Consider the following 19,573-nt stretch of genomic DNA (forward strand, 5'->3'; position numbering starts at 1 on the left):
GCCGTATGAGGCGGTTGTCTTTCGGGACTTTTTTGAAGCGGGGTTGAGGTTTCCCTGTGAGGACTTCATGGGAGAGGTTCTGTAGCGCTTCAATCTGTAGATCCACCACGTAATCCCTAATGCCTTCTCGTGAATGACCATGTTTGCTATGGCACTGAAAATGTTAGGGTATGCTCTTAGCGTGAATACCTTTGCCCGATATTACGAGACCCACTTCCATAAGAAGATGTTGAAGAACATGCATTCAAAAATCAAGATGGTGGGCCATTACGGGTCTTACAATTTTGTTCCGAAGAAAATGAAGGGCAGCGTGCAAATCGTGCTGGCCTATCGGAACAAGTGGCCACGCTGGATTGATTTTGGGTTTTACCATCGCATTTGCTCAGACGAGGACGTGACAGATGCACTGATGAATAATTTGCCAAAAGCACACGTGCTTGTGTCAGAGATGACTCCAATGGCAGGATTTCATCTGGCTAATATAATGGCGGTTGGCCCGCGCGATACGGCAGTCGCTGATGCTTTTGCTTTAACTTCTCGCTGGCAGATCAGCCGAGATCTAGTGGAGGAGTGGTTAGCGTGCGATAGTCCTCCGTTGAGCCAAGAAACGCCGTTTTTTTGGTTTTGTGCGGAAATATGGATACGTGCTTCCGAACCTTGGTGTCTCGTCTTCTGATGCGTTTCTGAGTGACTTTAGTTTGGTAAGTCTTATCGAGCACAAGGCTGATGAAATTATTGGACCCTATGGCAAGTGAGAACACATGGGCAAATGTGAAGCTTTGGCTGGGAAACAGCGATTGAACCGAGTTTTCGATGCTTTGGATCTGTCGGCACGAAATTTCGTCCCGTGCCGAGGGCACACGAGCAAGCCAGAAGGGTCCGCTCGATGGAGCTGGAGATCCACCTAGCTTCAGCGCAGGGATGGTCGATCCTACGCACTCTTCCCGAGACATGTCAGTCAATTTGACCCTGCAATTGATAAGGAGAGAAAGCTAATTAGTAATTTAAGGCGGAACATGCCGGTATTACCAGACAATCCCGAATGTGTGGCTCTAAGAGCCGATATGGAAGGAAATCGACTAAATAGTCGATTCCAACATACTCATAAGAATAAATCAATTAAAGCTCTTGGAATTATGGAAGGTAAATCAGTTATCGCTCAGGATATATCCCATTATTTAGATAAACATTAGTCAATGGCAAAAGGACGTCAACAATAATTAACTTATGCTAAGCCAATGACTGTAAGTAACTGAATCCCTTTTTATATAGAATAAGCGACTCATCATCATTTAACCATTTAATAAAGATAAATCTAATAAACATATTAGATCTCATCTATCTCTATGACCAGTGGGGCATGAGGCAGAATCATGCATGCCGTAGAAACAACAATAGATTTGACAACCCTAACTCATTACTAATATCATGGGGCATGAGGCAGAATCATGCAGGCTATAATACAATAATAAGATCATTGTGCTAACATATCTTTCAACCTATCTTTCCTTCAACGGTCTCATAACATGAACTGCATATGTTAAAGCACTCGATATCGGCTAAAACAGCCGATTCAGGCATAGCGCACAGTTAAGGTCATGCCCTATCAGGAACAAATCTACCAAGTAATGATCCTCACTCCACGGTGCTAATAGTGGGGTGTGAGGTAGAATCACACAAGCCATGATAACGGGCCATGAAACGGTTTTTGTTAGCCAATAGATCTATTCAAGACAAAGCATGCCTTAACCGCACACTATGCATGATCAAGATTGACATAAAACGGCCGATAAAACATAACTCATCATTTAAGATGCAGATTAGATCAGTTTAGATTAACAAACGATAGGTTAACATAAGCAATATCGGTAACTTAATGAATCTATCCGAAGGAACGCCACCCTTAGATAGAGCCGATAACTTGACTTTAATCTTGTTCGAGCAGTGGAGGTCGACCGGATCGATGCAGCCTTACTTGAACTAGACAAGAGTCGATAACTAGCTTATACTAGAGTCGCAGTGGAGGTCGACTGGATTGATGCAGCCATACGAATAGAAGTATAAGCCATAACGATACTTATAGATAAGTAGTGGTGGTCGACCGGATCAATGTAGTCGTACTTGCTGAAGAACTCGCTAAGATCTACTCTACTCCTACTCCTAAGGGGTGGCCGAAGCCGAAAAAGGTAAGTAACTTGTATTTGATTGATTGTGTCCTTTTACAATAGTCGGGTCCGATATTTATACCCAGAGCCTAAACATGAATTCTATGTCAACGCTCATGGTCCCCTCATCAACGCTCGCCTCCAAGACATCCTGGCCCACGTTCAGGAGAACGCCCTCCACGGTGTTCATCATGGCACGTCGGTGGTGCTGACCGCAGCGCAAGTCCAGACAGGGTACGAGCTCCATGCCATGGTGTAACACCCTTGGTATTATGAGCTCGTTTAGCAGCGTGATTTAGGCCTAAGAAAATTTTCTGAATCGAGTTGCTTGGGGTTTTAATTTAAAACGTACTTGAGGCGATAAGTGAATCTGGTGTGACTTAGTTTTGTGGACTCAAATAAATGCTCAAGTTAAATTATGCAGTGCGTAGAAATATTTAGGAATATCGAACGACGATTCTAGCGAATGGTTTGTTCTGTTAGATTATGCATGAAACACAACTTGTATAAATAAAATAAAATCCATTCATAAATAAAACAATATATATATATACTCACGGGTTTATTTTGATAAGCAAGAATTGATGAGGGAGAGAGTGCAACGGCTTCGTTTATTTTTCCTGGCGTACAGCGTACTCGTTGCATGTCAATTATTTACCGTCTCGTTCTCATCGTGGCTCTGTATTTCTCTGCATTGCAAAGCTTCCCCTCCAATCACATACGAATTGGTCCACTGCGCTGGGCGTCTGAAAATGAGCACGTGGTTTGACCCCCTGTCCTCGCTGCGTCCTCTCAAGTCCCTATATGCGCGTTGGTGCGCCGCTGCCGGCCACGCTGCCCCATCCCATCCTACCTCCACGTCGGCGCTCTGGCGTGTGTATGATGTGTACCTCCCTCGTGCTACTTCCCGTTTCTTCCTTTTCTACTATCGTGGAGGAGACGCCCCCGCTTTGGTCTGCCCGTTCGGTCTGCTGCAGTTTGCTCTGACCTTGCTTGCCTTACATGGCTCAGCTTGTCTCTGCCTGCTATGGCTTGTCTTAGTCTGTCCTCGCTTGTCTAGACTGCTTCTCTGCCGAGCCAAGCACCTGATTGACAGTGCCCCAGTCACCTTGGCCTACTGCCCACGCCCCTTCTTTTCTCCTCTCCATTGTCTCTATCGAGCCGCAGCAACCGAAGCACCTCACGCCCGTCGGAAGCTTCTCACTCCCACTGCTCGCTACTATGTCCCACTGCCGCGCTTGTGCCTGCTGCTCCACTCGCCATCCCTTGCAAGCGCCGCTCCACCTCCATGCCGATGCCCTGCCATCATCCGCGTCGGTGAAGCGCCCCTATCTTTTCCTTCCCGTGCGCGACTCCAACTGCTCTAGTCCGCCATAGCCGCCCTTTCCCCACCCCGTGCGAGAGCACGCACCTGGCTGTTGTGCCCTCAGCCCCACATTGGACCCCAGTCGCAGCGCTGCTCCACCCGTGCTGCGCGTCGGCGCTCTTGCTGCTCCTCCAGTCCTCCTCTGTCGCACGCCCGTGCCGTAGTCCCACTGCGTGGCCCTATGTCGCATCTGCGCTATCTGTCGTCCGTGCACATGGCCGGTCACTGCTCGCACCTATGGCCACAATCGCCACCCGAGCAACAGCACCCCGCTAGGGTCGTCCCTGCCTCACAGTGCCACGCCTCTGCCATGTACCATGCTAGACCCGTCGATGCCCCCACGCCGTCCTAGAGCCAGCCGCGTCGCTGAGCCCTAGGAGCGCCGTCACCTTGGTATGCTCCTCGGCCACCGCGACCTGCCACTACCGCAGCAAGCCATGGCCGCGACCGTCGTTTCCCCAGCTTCCCAGTGCGGCCGCAGTTGACTCCCGACGCCATGGCTCGCACGGGCAGGCTGCCGAGGCCCGGCTCTGGTCTCGCCGTGGCCAGCCCATGGCTGCATGGGTCCCTATGCAGCTCGTCGGCGAGTTCTCTGCCACAGCCGCGCCTTTCTCAGCCCCACCACGCCTTTGCCACCACCGTCAACCGATGGTTCTGCTCCATGCTCTACTTTGAGAAGGAAGGAAGGGTGAGAATCCAAGAATAGAATTAATATAGGGTTCTGATTGCGAAATACGTGACTCATTTAAATAGTGCCTATGGATCTTGAGTTGAATAGAGGTAAACATAGGGTTGTTTTTGCAAAACCGCCAGCACACCCTAGGCATGCTAGTTGGGGTGGCTGGTTGGGCCGCGCTCGTTGTCCGTTTGGGCCACCGACCTCCTTTGTGGGCCACGCACGCCGCGCACCCTGCTGGGCCACCGCACGCCCCCGCTTGGGCTGGCCCGTTGCTCGCCGCATCGGTGGGCCATCTTGCCCGTGCATCTCACTGGGCCTCTGGCCGCATGCGCACTGTGCTCCACTGGGCCAATTTTGAGGGCTGCTGGCCCTTTAGTTCTAAAGCAATTGCTAATTTAGTCTCAAGAATAAAATTGTAAAATCAATATAAAATAATATAGGGATCCAAAAATGGTGAAACCAATTTTGTTAGTCTCCTAAAATCATGATCTACCTGTTAGTATATTTTGTTCACATAGTTGGATAATATTCTTGGAAGCTATATAATTAAATTAAGGAACTTAATATTGTAAAAATATAAACATGTAGGAATTGTTGTGATAAATTGGTAATATTGTTGAATCTAAAATTTGTACAATAGGTTCCTAGCAATATTAGGTACTCATTGTAATTGTTGTAGCTCCAGGATATTTAGTTTGCTAGATAGATAATGATGTCCTATTTCGAATAAAGATTAAAGTGATAGAACGGAATAAAGAAACCACTTGGATTTATATAACTAAAATAATTGTTGGGAAATAACGCCTAATTCGACAACATGGATATGTGGCCTAAGTACGATCGTCGTTAGAACTAGCTCGTTAACTTGAGAGGCATAAATCGTATTTTATGAGTCACGATTGCAGTCAATTAATTATGTATTTTCATTTCATCGCATTGCATATCATATAGGTACGATGATGGGTCAACGAATCAATTGAAGGATGATTGGAAATTCAAAGATGGTGTAATGGTATTCTCTCTAGGAGATGATGCAATGGGCTTTCTATTCAGTTGATGGTGGATGATCTAAAGATGCAGATACTAACTTTTAATATATATCTTACCCAGGCAAGCCCCGGTGCATAACCCCTACTCTTCTGCAGTTTAAATTATATTTGTGCATTAAGTTTTAAGGAGTTGGTTGAAACCCACTTGCATATATATCTTTATCCTATGAGTCTTACTTGTATGATATGATCATGTAGATTGCTATGCTAGACGACTCCGGTAGAAGTCGAGTGATGGCTGTCACTCGAGAGAGATAGGAAATATATTATTGGATTATTATCACTTGGAATATATAAAAATGGTGGAAAGGAAAATGGTGATCGGGCAGGGATATGATTTGGGTATTGGTGGGTGTAAGAGGTTGTGTCCCCGTGGACACGAGGCATGGCTTGGTTACACTGCTTTCCCTGTATGTGTCGGTTAAGGACCGGCCATTGCATAAGGCTCTAGGCAAGTCACAGACTTATTATCCCGAGCACATACTTGGGTATGGGCACTTGGAAGACTTGTTGCTCTCTTGTCGTGGGTTCTAGCTCTTTCTGGACCGACTGTCAGGGTTTCTTTTTGGTGGAGGCTGTCCTTGCACCGCACTGAGTCCGGGACTCAGGGGCGGAGGCTTGGAGTCCTAGTTTGGATGGGGACCTAGGACCCCAGGGTAGGAGGGTGACGGATTGGTCCTGCTTGTGCCTTGGGTACAAGCGGGGCGTGTGTTTTCGGGGTACCCAGCTAGGGGCTTTGATTCGCGAATTATCGGGCGATTCGGTACAGCTTGTCTACGGTTTAGCATCGTAGTAAGAACTAAAAGATGAAAGATGGAAAAAGGAAATCTGATTGCTTAGCACCTGCTTGAAAGTAGCATAGGTGCTTACTTAGAATGGTTAGTTAATGAACCAATGCGGCTATTATTAAAAATCAAATATAAGGACACACGCTTAGTAATGCTTCCTGCAAATGCAATAAACCCACAAGCCAGATAGTCTTGCGTATCCTTGGAGACTTTCCTTTTCTCCTGTTGGATAAGTCTTGCAGAGTACAATTGAGTACTCAGGGTTTTATTCCCCCTATTACAGGTGATAGGTGGATGCTAGAGCAGACCCTTGTGTGTGGATACCTCCTGGTGGGCTCAGCGAGGATTCCTTTACGCTGCAATTGTAGTTGTTATTTATAACTCTCACCAAATGCTTTTATAAATGAAAGTTTCATAATCTGTTGTCGTAGTTTATATACTAATACTTCATCATGTAATGATTAGATATTTATTTCTGCTGTAATTCTGATAACATGTTTATATTCTGCTGTTAAATTAAATTGTTCATAACTCTAATAATATGATTACATTCCATTGTTATAATAATAAATATTATACTCTGATGTTGTATTAAAAGTGATGTAAGAAATGGTCAAGAATATTGTAAGCTTTATTCTCTCATTTGTGATCCTGATGGCAAAAATGTGGAATTTTAGGTTCTCCCATGTGGTGTGTCCGACGGAACTAAGTAATTTAGTATTCTTCTTTGGGTGCTTAGTGTCTAATAGAAGACAAGCACTCCTAGAAGGCACTAGATTAGGTGGTTCTGCCACAGGTGGTATCAGAGCACAAATGAGGAAATAAGGCTTCGAAAATCTTTTCTAAACTAAAATTTGGCAATCTATTTTTACAAAAAGTTAGGGCGTTCAACTGCGAAGTTATATAAGTAGCCCTATTACTACGGTTATGTATCTAGGATAGATGGCACTCTGCTGACTTAGATAGGCTTAATCAATTATTCTGTTGGTACACTGACCCCGAGCATAGTTCGATAGTATCGACTAGCTACAGGGAGAGAACGATGTGCTAAAAATTTGAGAACAGTTGCCCTATATGTGGCAATAGTGAAAGGACATATAGGACATGCATTCATGCATATCCTGTGTGTGCATTATAGTGCTGTATTGCTTGTAGCTACGCCATGCATAGGTGTCACACCTATCATATTGTGCATGATTGATTCATTCTTGTTCTAAAGTTAGGTTTGCACTGTGGCTTCGTGCTCCGTGTTCGCCCGTGGTTCACGCCTATCGTGACCCACATCTCCCCGTACCCCTTTTCTTTGCTCTTGTTGGACCGTTGCAGCAGTCATACTAGTCAGTAATGGCATCGCACATCGCTCGCCTCGAGCGCGTGGAATTTGGTTGATTCATCATAGTGATCCTGCGTGGGAACCCTGGTGGACCACGCCAGGACCACTGAACACTATGCCTTTATAAGCAGAGCCTGACTTAGCCCTTGGTACCACCACTCGGTGCACTTTAGCTCGCTTAGCTTTTCCTTTGAGCTAGCTTTTTGCTCAGCCTTCCTCACCACCACCGCCAGGGATGGTAGGAGCCTAGGTTAGTAGTTACTGCCTGAATGCTGAGAGTTTTCCCAGAATCCTGCATGCCACCCTACAAAAGCTCGGAGTCAAAGATCATCCCGAGTATGAGGGCCGTGAGTATGAGGAGCGTGGCACTAAGCGGTGTGAGGTTACCATCTACATTGGGAAGAGTGAAGAGTTCCCCGACCTCACTGAAGCCTAGAGTGTGACCGCAACTGGGTTTAGCTTCATCGACACCTACCAGGTTGTGGCCCGCAAAGCCTTGCGGTACCTCTGCCAGATCTATGAGGAGCCCATTGCCTGTACCCCCATGAGGTTCTTTCCACCTTTGGACAAGAATCAGCGAGCATGGAGGGCTCGCATGGAGGCTTTGCAAGGGCGGGATACGCAAGAGGATAGTCCTACCATGGTGCACTTGACCATGTACCTGCTTGATCTGGATGAGCAATATGACCGGCAAGCCTTGGAACTAAGGATCTGCCTCTATCGAGCCGAGGAAGCTAAGATCTTCAACCGAATGCTCTAGGTGCAACTCGCTGAAGTGCATGCTAGTGCTGCAGCTGCTGAGAGCCGGGAGACTGCCATGTTGGAAGCTATGAAGGAGGCTGAAGATCGGCATGTCCATCAGCTGTGTGAGGCCTATCTTGTCACCAAGGCCAAGCGGAGGACGCTGGCAGCTAAAAGGAAGGATGCCCCAATCTTGGAAGGGATCCCTATCCATCGGCCAGAAAGAAGAAGAACTGGTGTTGCAGCACCACCAGCACCTCCACCGTCGGAAGTGTCAGATGTAGAACCCTTGGTTCCTCTCACTCAGCCAGCGCCAAGAGAAGAGGTAGATCCCTAGCCAGGATGGTGGAAGAATCCGCCGCACCTAGGAATGAAGATGCGTGGCTAGAGTAGCTTAGTGCCTTGGAATGTTGTACCTATAGTAGTAGTGCTTTTCGTCGCTGTCCTCTAGTATTGTACTCTTGCCGTTGTTGTTGTTGTAGTTGTTGGAATCGTCCGACGTAGGGAAGGTGAATGTTGTGTCATGGATGGGAGTCTAAATGCCTATACGATGTACCCATATAAGACCATGGAAATATGCATTTTATTTATTTCACTGTGTGATTGCGTCCATCTGCCTTTAGGTCTCAGTAGCTGTGAAGTTTTCAAGGCGATAATAAGTGAGTTACAAGAGAAGTTGCCATTTAGATACTAGCAGACCAGTCGTGATTGGATAACAAAGGACACTGTCTCGACTAAATTTGGATGTCACAGTAGAACACTTGAATCTCTTTAAAACAAATCCATCGTTGGATTTAAACTCCTTGTCCCTTATTGTGAAGGGAACCCTTGTTGTTTGAATTTTCCCTTGCAATACTCCCCTTACTCTGTGGTCTACGACCCCATCGCCTTCATGGTGTGTAAGTTGGTAATAGTTGCCTGGTTAAAAGCTTATGGTGCCGTGATGAAACCGAGGCTCCCTATGGAATAGCTGCCACATGTGACGCTGCCCGACACGTGCTGGTATCGAGGTTGTTAACCAAGTACCCTTACCAAGTTACACCGCCGTACCGTTTTTGCTACAAAACATTCTCCTTGAAAATATTCAGGTGTTCAAACGGGAAATCCACAACGGGTTGATAAGATAGTGTTCTCTCTAAGTAAACAGGAGGAGGTGGTTTTGGAGAAGAAAGTATGACATGGTCTTAGTTTACATAAAAGACAAATGTGGTCGAGTAAAGGAAAGAAAAAAAGAGTAGTAAGGGAAGTTAGCCTTGAATAGTTGGGAGTAATTGTAAAAGCCTGAGTGGATGTCATGTCCCAAGCCCTATGTTTAGTTGACCGCGCTACACATGCTGGGTCATTTCGCTATGTGCCTTACGAATGCTGTCTGTATCGGGCGTTTAGCATCCTGTTTTTGCGTGGCCATGGCATCGTGCCGCACTAGCTGTCTTTGTGCACTGTGCGTTTCTCCTTTTCCAAGCATCTGGTTGGCTCTTGACTCTCATGCCTCGTCCCTCATAATGGACCCCCTTCCCTTTCCCTTCTTTCTTCTTTTGGGGACACATCCGCCCGCATGCCTCCCTCGTCGAGCGCACCCTCTTATCTCCTCTCCTTTATTTCCCATCCACTCGCTTGTGCAGTGAGCGCACCATGGTTGGGTTTATCTCCATAGCATGAACCGTCTATGTATCCCATTCATGCCGCCTCCACTTCTGGTGTGTTGCACTCCACCTCCGTTCGCCACTATAAGATACCCTTGGTCCTTGCTCTTCTTCTTCATCCCCATTCCCCTCACATTCAGAGCAGAGTTATGAAATCTAGTCGACATTGTGTAGCTAGGTTCGTCAGTCTGAGGTGATAGTGTAATCTAAGGAGAAGAAAGGATTCGGTTCGTCGAAGAAGTTCAAGTTCCCTTTGGGGTAGTCAATCTTAGGGTTTACGATGTTTTACTTCTCAGTCGACTGTTTCTGGATTTGTTGGACCTACGCCATGTTTTGGATAATTATTATCTTATTGTTTCTCTATTGTCCTCGCCTATCTCGACTTCTGGATTAAGTCTCGATTGTACCAGGTTGCTCTTAACCATGTATCCTTAAATCCCTGTGTGGTTTAGCACTTGAAGTCGTGTAATCTTTTGTGTAATTCCCGATCTATGAAATGTAATAGCGTTTTTCCTCTTCTGGTTCTTGCTTCGAATCTCGGGACGAGATTCTTTTTTTACGGCGGGTTGGTTGTAACACCCTTGGTGTTATGAGCTCATTTAGCACCGCAATTTAGGCCTCAGAAAAATTTCTGAAATGAGTTTCTCGGGTTTTTAATTTAAAACGTACTTGAGGCGATAAATGAATCTAGTGTGACTTAGTTTCGTGGACTCAAATAAATGCTCAAGTTAAATTATGCAGTGCGTAGAAATATTTAGGAATGTCAAACGATGATTCTATCGAATGGTTTGTTCTGTTAGATTAAGCATGAAAGGCAACTTGTATAAATAAAATAAAATCCATTCATAAATAGAACAATATATATATATACTCACGGGTTTATTTTGATAAGCAAGAACTGACGAGAGAGAGAGAGAGAGAGCGCAGCAGCTTTGTTTATTTTTCCTAGCATACAGCGTACTCGTTGCATGGCAATTATTTACCGTCTCGTTCTCGTCGTGGCTCTGCATTTCTCTGCATTGCAAAACTTCCCATCCAATCGCATACGAACTGGTCCACTGCGTTGGGTGTCTGAAAATGAGCACGTGGTTCGACCCCCTACCCTCGATGTGTCCTCTCATGTCCCTATATGCATGCTGGTGCACCGCTGTTGGCCACGCTGCCTCGTCCCATCCTACCTCTGTGTCGGTGCTCTGGCGTGTGTACGACGTGTACCTCCCTCGTGTTGGTTCTCGTTCCTTCCTTTTCTACTACCGTGGAGGAGACGCCCCCGCTTCGGTCTGCCCATTCAGTCTGCTGTAGTTTGCTCTGACCTTGCTTGCCTTGCCTAGCTTAGCTTGTCTCTGTCTGCTGTAGCTTGTCTCAGTCTGTCATCGCTTGTCTGGACTGCTTCTCTGCCAAGCCAAGCACCCGATTGACAGTGCCCCAGTCGCCTTGGCCTACTATCTGCGCCCCTTCTTTTCTCCTCTCCATGGTCTCTACCGAGTCGCAACAGTCGAAGTGCCTCATGCCCATCGAAAGCTTCTCACTCTCACTGCTTGCTACTATGCCCCACTGCCATGCTTGTTCCTGCTGCTCCACTCGCCATCCCTCTCAAGCGCCGCTCCACCTCTGCGCTGGCCTTTCCTCGAGCACCGGCGCCCCACCGTCATCCGCGCTAGTGAAGCGCCCCTGCAGTTTCCTTCCCGCGTGCGACTCCAACTGCTCCAGTCCACCATAGCTGCTCTTTTTCCCACCCTGTGTGAGCGCACGCGCCCGGCTGCTGTGCCCTCGGCCCCACATTGGGCCCTAGTCGCAGCGTCGCTCCTCCCGTGCTGCACGCCGACGCTCTTGCTACTCCTCTGGTCCTCCTCCATCGCGTGCCCGTGCTGTAGTCCCACTACGTGGCCCTATGCTGCATACGCGTCGTTCGTCATCCATGCGAGTGGCTGACCACTGCTCGCGCCTGCGGCTGCTCCCACTACCCGAGCAGCAGCACCCCACCAGGGTTGGCCCTGCATCTTAGTTCCACGCCTTCGCCATGTACCATGCTGGAGCCACCGACACACCACGCTGTCCCGGAGCCAGCCGCACCACCGAGCCCCTAGAGTGTCGTCACCTTGGCATGCTCCACGCCCACCGTGACATGCCGCTGTCGTAGCATGCCATGGCCATGACTGTCGTTTCCCCTACTTCCCAGCGCGACCACAGTCGACTCGCCGACACTATGGCTCATGCGGGTAGGCTACCGGGGCCTAGCTCCTGTCTCGCCGTGGCCAACCCGTCGCCACGTGGGTCCCTATGCAGCTTGCCGGTGAGTTCTCCGCCTCTGCCATGCCTTTCCTGGCCCCACTGCGCCGTTGCTGCCGCCATCGGCCGGTGGTTCTGCTCCATGCTCTACTTTGAGAAGGAAGGAAGGGTGAGAATCCAAGAATATAATTAATACAGGGTTCTAATTGCGAAATACGTGACTCATTTAAATAGTGCCTATGGATCCCGAGTTAAATAGAGGTAAACGTAGGATCGTTTTTGCAAAACCGCTAGCACACCCTGGGCTTGCCAGTTGGGCTAGCTGGTTGGACCATGCTCATAGTCCGTTTGGGCCACCGGCCTCCTCTATGGGCCACACGCGTCGCGCGCCCTGCTGGGCCACCGCCTGCGCCGCGTGGGCCGTCGGCCATTACGGCTGGGCTGCTCGCGCCCGCCCTCGCTTGGGTCGGCCCATTGCTCACCGCACCGGTGGGCCATCCTGCCCACGTGTCTCGCTAGGCCTCTGGCCACATGCGCACTGTGCTCTGCTAGGCCGATTTTGAGGGTTGCTGGCCCTTTAGTTCTAAAGTGATTGCCAATTTAGTCTCGGGAATAAAATTGTAAAATCAATATAAAATAGTATACGGATCCAAAAATGGTGAAACCAATTTTGTTAGTCTCCTAAAATCATGATCTACCTATTAGTATATTTTGTTCATATAGTTGGATAATATTCTTGGAAGCTATATAATTAAATTAAGGTACTTAATATTGTAAAAATATAAACTTGTAGGAATTGTTGTGATAAATTGGTAATATTGTTGAATCTAAAATTTGTACAATAGGTTCCTAGCAATATTAGGTACTCATTGTAATTGTTGTAGCTCCAGGATAATTAGTTTTCTAGATAGATACTGATGTCCTATTTCGAATAAAGATTAAATTGATAGAACGGAATAAAGAAGCCACTTGGATTTATATAACTAAAATAATTGTTGGGAAATAATGCCTGATTCGACAACATGGATATGTGGCCTAAGTACGATCGCCGTTAGAACTAGCTCGTTAACTTGAGAGGCATAAATCGTATTTTACAAGTCAAGATTACAGTCGATTAATTACGTATTTGCATTTCATCGCATTGCATATCATATAGGTATGATGATGGGTCAACGGATCAATTGAAAAATGATTGGGAATTTGAAGATGGTGTAATGGTATTCTCTCCAGGAGATGATGCAATGGGCTTTCTATTCAGTTGATGGTGGATGATCTAAAGATGCAGATACTAACTTTTAATATATATCTTACCCAGATAAGCCCCGGTGCATAACCCCTACTCTTCTGCAGTTTAAATTATATTTGTGCATTAAGTTTTAAGGAGTTGGTTGAAACCCACTTGCATATATATCTTTATCCTTGAGTCTTACTAGTATGATAGGATCGTGTAGATTGCTATGCTATAGGACTCTAGTAGAAGTTGAGTGATGGCTGTTATTCGTGAGAGATAGGAAATATATTATTAGATTATTATCACTTGGAATATATAAAAATGATGGAAAGGAAAATGGTGACCAGGCAGGGATATGGTTTGGGTATTGGTGGGTGTAAGAGGTTGTGTTGCCATGGACACGGGGCATGGCTTGGTTACACTGCTTTCCTTGTCTTTGTCGGTTAAGGACCGGCCGTTGCATAAGACTCTAGGCAAGTCACAGACTTATTATCCTGAGCACATATTTAGGTATGGGCGCTTGGAAGACTTGCTGCTCTCTTGTCATGGGTTCTGGCTCTTTCTGGACTGACTATCTCGGTTTCTTTTTGGTGGAGGAGGTCCTTGCACCGCACTGAGTCTAGAACTCAGGGGCGCGGCTTGGAGTCCTAGTTTGGATAGGGACCTAGGACCCCAGGACAAGAGGGTGATGGGTTGGTCCTGCTTATGCCTTGGGTACAAGCGGGGCATGTGTTTTTTAGGTACCTAGCTGGGGGCATTGATTCGCGAATCACCGGGCAATCTAGTACGGCTTGTCTACGGTTTATCATCGTAGTAAGAACTGAAAGATGAAAGATGGAAAAAGGAAATTTGTTTGCTTACCACCTGCTTGAAAGTAGCATAGGTGCTTACTTAGAATGGTTAGTTAATGAACCAATGCGGCTATTAATAAAAATTGAATATAAGGACGCATGCTTAGTAATGCTTGCTGTAAATGCAATAAACCTACAAGCCAGATAGCCTTGCATATCCTTAGAGCCTTGTCTTTCCTCCTGTCTGGTAAGTCTTGTGGAGTACAATTGAGTACTCAGGGTTTTATTCCCTCTGTTGTAGGTGACAGGTGGATGCTAGAGCGGACCCTTGTGCGTGGATACCTCCTGGTGGACTCAGCGAGGATTCCTTTACGCTGCGATCGTAGTTGTTATTTATAACTCTCGCCAAATGCTTTTATAAATGAAAGTTTCATAATCTGTTGTCATAGTTTATATACCAATACTTCATCATGTCATGATTAGATATTTATTTCCATTGTAATTCTGATAACATGTTTATATTCCGCTATTAGAGCCGATGACAAAACGAATCGGCTATCAAATGCTAGGATAACATCCCTTTAAATATTTTTTGCCGTAGAACTTTTCATACCAAAGGTTAAACGATCGATCAACCCAGGTCAAGCATCCCATTAAGCGAAATAGAACTTCCTTTAATAGATCTATCAACTCTGAATTGCACTTATGACTCGACTTAGCGTTCACATACGTCGGTCTAAGCCCATCTCCAGGACCAGTGCTTATTCTTCCTTGATCCAATGGCTGACATAGAGCCATGACTATTTACTAAAATGAACTCTTAGAGCCGATTGCTTGCATCAGCTGTTGGCTTTCATTGCTGATTTTAATGAAGCCTCCTTCCCATAACTTGCCAGAAAAGCATTCGAAATCTCCTAGTTCCCAAAAGACTAGATTGGCTGTTGCGATGCTCACAAATTCATCAGCACGAACCAGCTCAACATCATCTCCATGCTATTGAATCAAACACTAATGCATGGTCGATGGTACACAATAGTTCGCATGAATCCAATGATGACCAAGGAGCAAACTGTACGACCCTTTTCCATCGATGACGAAGAATGTGGTGAGTAGAGTCTTACTCCCGATTGTTAGTTCGATGTTTATTGCCCCCAGGTCTTAGACGCATTACCTCCAAAATCCTTAAGCATCATGTTAGTCTCCATCAGATCTCTTGGTCCCTTGCCAAGTTTACAAAAAGTGGTGTAAGGCATGAGATTGACAGAAGCACCTCCGTCCACCAACATTTTGTTCATCAGCTTCCCATCAACCAACCCTTTTACATATAAAGCATTTAAGTGTTGATGCTTGACTAGTTTATCAAATATAGCCTGTTGTATAACCGTCACCTTGGCCACTATCTCTTCATACTCCGATTCATCAAAATCCGAATAAACTTCTTGATCTACCGGAGCTCTGAATTCTGATGGCAACAGAAAAGCCATTTGAATATTAGCCCATGGTTGCTTTCTATCGGTTGTTTGCTTAGTATGCCATACTTGAGATTACCGGATACCTAAGCCTATTCCAACTCTCTGTTCCTTAGGTGTTCCACCCTTCTCTTCTGGCTTCTTGTCAAACCTCTTGGATACTATTGGCCTTCCTACCAAACATATTTTCCTCAATTACTCCCTTCTTCGTAATCAGCCCAGTTTTGATCAACAACTCTTTTTCCAAGCCAATTATGAGCACTTCCATTTTTTAAGCGCTGATCCATGTTATTGTGATAATATGCATCTTGAGCATGGATAGACCGGCAATTGGCTTGAGATTGCCAAAACTCCCAATACTGATCGCTACACTCTGGACAGCTATTTCTATTAGGCAACTTCAAACTTTCGTTCCAGTAATGTCTGAAGAAAGGACAATTCCAATGCAATTCATCTTGCTTTCTTTCATACCCCTCTTTTTCCTTGACACTGGTATTCTTGCTTTTCTAACCAACGTTGATAATCCTTTTCCTTCTATCGCTGCCATTATTCAACAGAATTCAAGATGTAACCCATGGTTCTGTCGCCCCTTCTTTTGACATTTCTTCCTGCTCATATCGGCTCTTTTGCTTATCGTGACATCTTTTAATTTCCCTGTATTCATCAGTCGATATTTGCTTCTCGGGATCGACTGTTCTAGCTTTTCTTGATTTGGTTGATGTTAGGACCTTAGTCTTTCCTTTGAGTAGCCTAGCATCGACTATGTTTTGATCTCCTAGGAAAGGATTATCATCAACTTTCATTTTCTGAGGCGTATCAAATTTGAGCCTTCCTTGCTAAATAGCCCTCTGTATATGCTGCAAAAAAATTCTGTATTCATTAGTGGAATGAGAAGTAGCATTATGGAACTTGCAGAACTTTTTATTCTTCAACTAATCAGGGGGCAGCATAACATGATTATCGGGCAACTTGATCTGTCCCTTCTCAAACAAGAAATCGAAGAGCTTGTCTGATTTTGTGATGTCAAAGTAATAGCTCTCCTCAACTCCTCCTCCCCAAGGATTTGGCACCATTACTGTCTTTTTGCCCCAATTTCATTCAGCTGCAGCAACCTCTTCTTCTTCATCTTCATAGCCATCATCAACTGAGTATGGATTATAAGCTTTGGCCACTGTGGTACTCTTCTAGAATCGAGTATCTCTGCGCATACTCTGGAATTGGCTATTGAGCGCTGCTACTCGTTGAGCCAATTGACCTAAGTTGTCAAATTCTTATCCTAGTAGCTTTTCTTTCCATGTTAGCAACATTCCTTGAACGACCAAAGCAGCTAGCTGATCATCAGCCAAGTTTAATGAGAAGCACAAATTCCTAGTCTCTCGGAACCTCTAAAGAAACTCAGTGCCCGATTCGTTAGTTTTCTGCCTTATCATTGTCAAATCGGTAATCTTGTTTTCTCTAGTCCTAGTATAAAAATATTTATGAAATTTCTTCTCTAGGTCAGCCCAATTGGCAATGGAGTTCACTGGCAGCGATGAAAACCAAGTGAAGACCAGCCCTGACAGTGACAGGGAGAAGAAACGAACTCGATGGGCCTCTTCAACTGATGCCTCGCCCAATTGTGTAAGATACCAACTAATATGTTCTATTGTGCTTCTGCTGTCTTGGCCAGTGAACTTAGCAAACTCTGGAAACCTATAATTTGCAGGAAGAGCAACAAAATCATACCATTCTAGATATGGGTGTTTGTACGAAAAGGTCAGCCCATTTGGCTTCAGACCGAACTGATTCTTCATCATCTCGGTCACCTTTAGCAACAACTCATCAGCATGTGAATTTGGATTTCTCTGCACCTGCTGACCCATCTGTGGATTGGAATCTCGTGTGCCTTGATACCCTAGATTCAGAATTATGTGAAGGGTGTTATAATATGTGCCATAATGATACCCTTGTGGAATCTCTATCTGCTAGGTCCTTTATTGGTTTGCTACTTGAAGTCTCTGATTATAGACATGAGGATCTATATCTCTACGGATCCTTTAAACTAATGGTGCTATTTTTTGAGCCGATGATGGTATGTGGCCCGATGTGCCAAAATTAATCACCTAGTTCTGACCTTGCTCCACCGGCTGTTGCATATGTTGCACTGACGATCTAGGATTATACTATATATGATTCGTAGTAATACCCTGAGCTTGTTCAGATGAACTCTGAACTGCCTGGACATCATCATTACCAGCTGGTGCTGCTTCTTGATGGCTGGTACTGACTTGATTAGTCCCTTGGGTCGACAGATGTGGAATGTTGTAATAAACCGGCCCAACCTGACTAACTGGAAACCCATGAAACACCTCTTTCATGGCGTTGTGGAATGTGTCCAGGAAAGCTTCATTATGGCTTGATATGGTATCATGAATAGATTTGTTTATAGCTTTCGTGAAGAAATGCCTATCTTCAGTTTCAACTGCATCTGTATGCCCGTGCAATAGAACTCTTGGTAGTGGATATTTCTAAACAATTGTATTGTCATGTGTTTTGGTGTAGGACAACAAACACTTGTTCTGAAACTCTTCTATAGCTTTGTCGATGACATCTTTATCTCCATCAGGTAGATCTTCATAATGTACCATAAGGATGTCATTGTTGTTGTGAACTGCCATGACGATTGTGGTGTCCCACCAGGCGAGCCAAGAATGTGTGTCGGCATGAAATTTTGTCCCGTGTCGAGGGCACACGAGCAAGCCTGAAGGGTCCGCTCGACAGAGCTAGAGATCCACCTAACTTTAGCACAGGGATGGTTGATCCTGCGCACTCCTCCCAAGACGTGCCAGTCAATTTGACCCTGCAATTGACAAGGAGAGAAAGCTAATCAGTAATTTAAGGCGGAACATGCCAGTATTGCTAGACAGTCTCAAATGTGCGGCTCTGAGCGCCGATATGGAAGGAAATTGACTAAATAGTCGATTCCAGCATACTCATAAGAATAAATCAATTAAAGCTCATGGAATTATTGAAGGTAAATCGGTTATCGCTCAGGATAGATCTCGTTATTTAGACAAACAATAGTCAATTGCAAAAGGATGTCAACAATAATTAACTTATGCTAAGCCAATGACTGTAAGTAACTGAATCCCTTTTTATATAGAATAAGCGGCTCATCATCATTTAATCATTTAATAAAGATAAATCTAATGAACATATTAGATCTCGTCTATCACTATGACCAGTGGGGCATGAGGCAGAATCATGCAGGCTGTAGAAACAATAATAGATTTGACGACCCTAACTCATTACTAATATCAGTGGGGCATGAGGCAGAATCATGCAGGCCATAATACAATAATAAGATCATGGGGCTAACACATCTTTCAACATATCTTTACTTCAATGGTCTCGTAACGTGAACTACATATGTGAAAGCACTCGATATTGGCTAAAACAGCCGATTCAGGCATAGCACACAGTTAAAGGTCATGCCCTATTAGGAACAAATCTACCAAGTAACGATCCCCACTCCACGGTGCTAACAGTGGGGTGTGAGGCAGAATCACACAGGCCATGAAATGGTTTTCGTTAGCCAAGAGATCTATTCAAGACAAAACAGGCCTTAATTGCATATGCATGATCAAGATTGACATAAAATGGCTGATAAAACATAACTCATCATTTAAGATACAGATTAGATCAGTTTAGATTAACAAACGATGGGTTAAACAGGATATAAGGCCGATCTAGATCAATCCCAATTGGGCAAAGTGATATTGCCGTAACTAAATAAATAATAGAAGCAATAAGCAATATCGGTAACTTAATGAATCTATCTGAAGGAACGCCACCCTTAGATAGAGCCGATAACTTGACCTTAATCTAGTTCGAGCAGTGGAGGTCGACTGGATTGATGTAGCCTTACTTGAACAAGACAAGAGTCAATAACTAGCTTATACCAGAGTCGCGGTGGAGGTTGACCGGATCGATGTAGCCGTAAGAACATAAGTATAAGCCATGACGGTACTTATAGACAAGCAATGGAGGTCGACCGGATCGATGCAGCCGTACTTGCTGAAGAACTCACCGAGATCTACTCTACTCCTA

Source organism: Miscanthus floridulus, chromosome 1 (genome assembly GCF_019320115.1).
Source record: "Miscanthus floridulus cultivar M001 chromosome 1, ASM1932011v1, whole genome shotgun sequence".
Lineage (NCBI taxonomy): Eukaryota > Viridiplantae > Streptophyta > Magnoliopsida > Poales > Poaceae > Miscanthus > Miscanthus floridulus.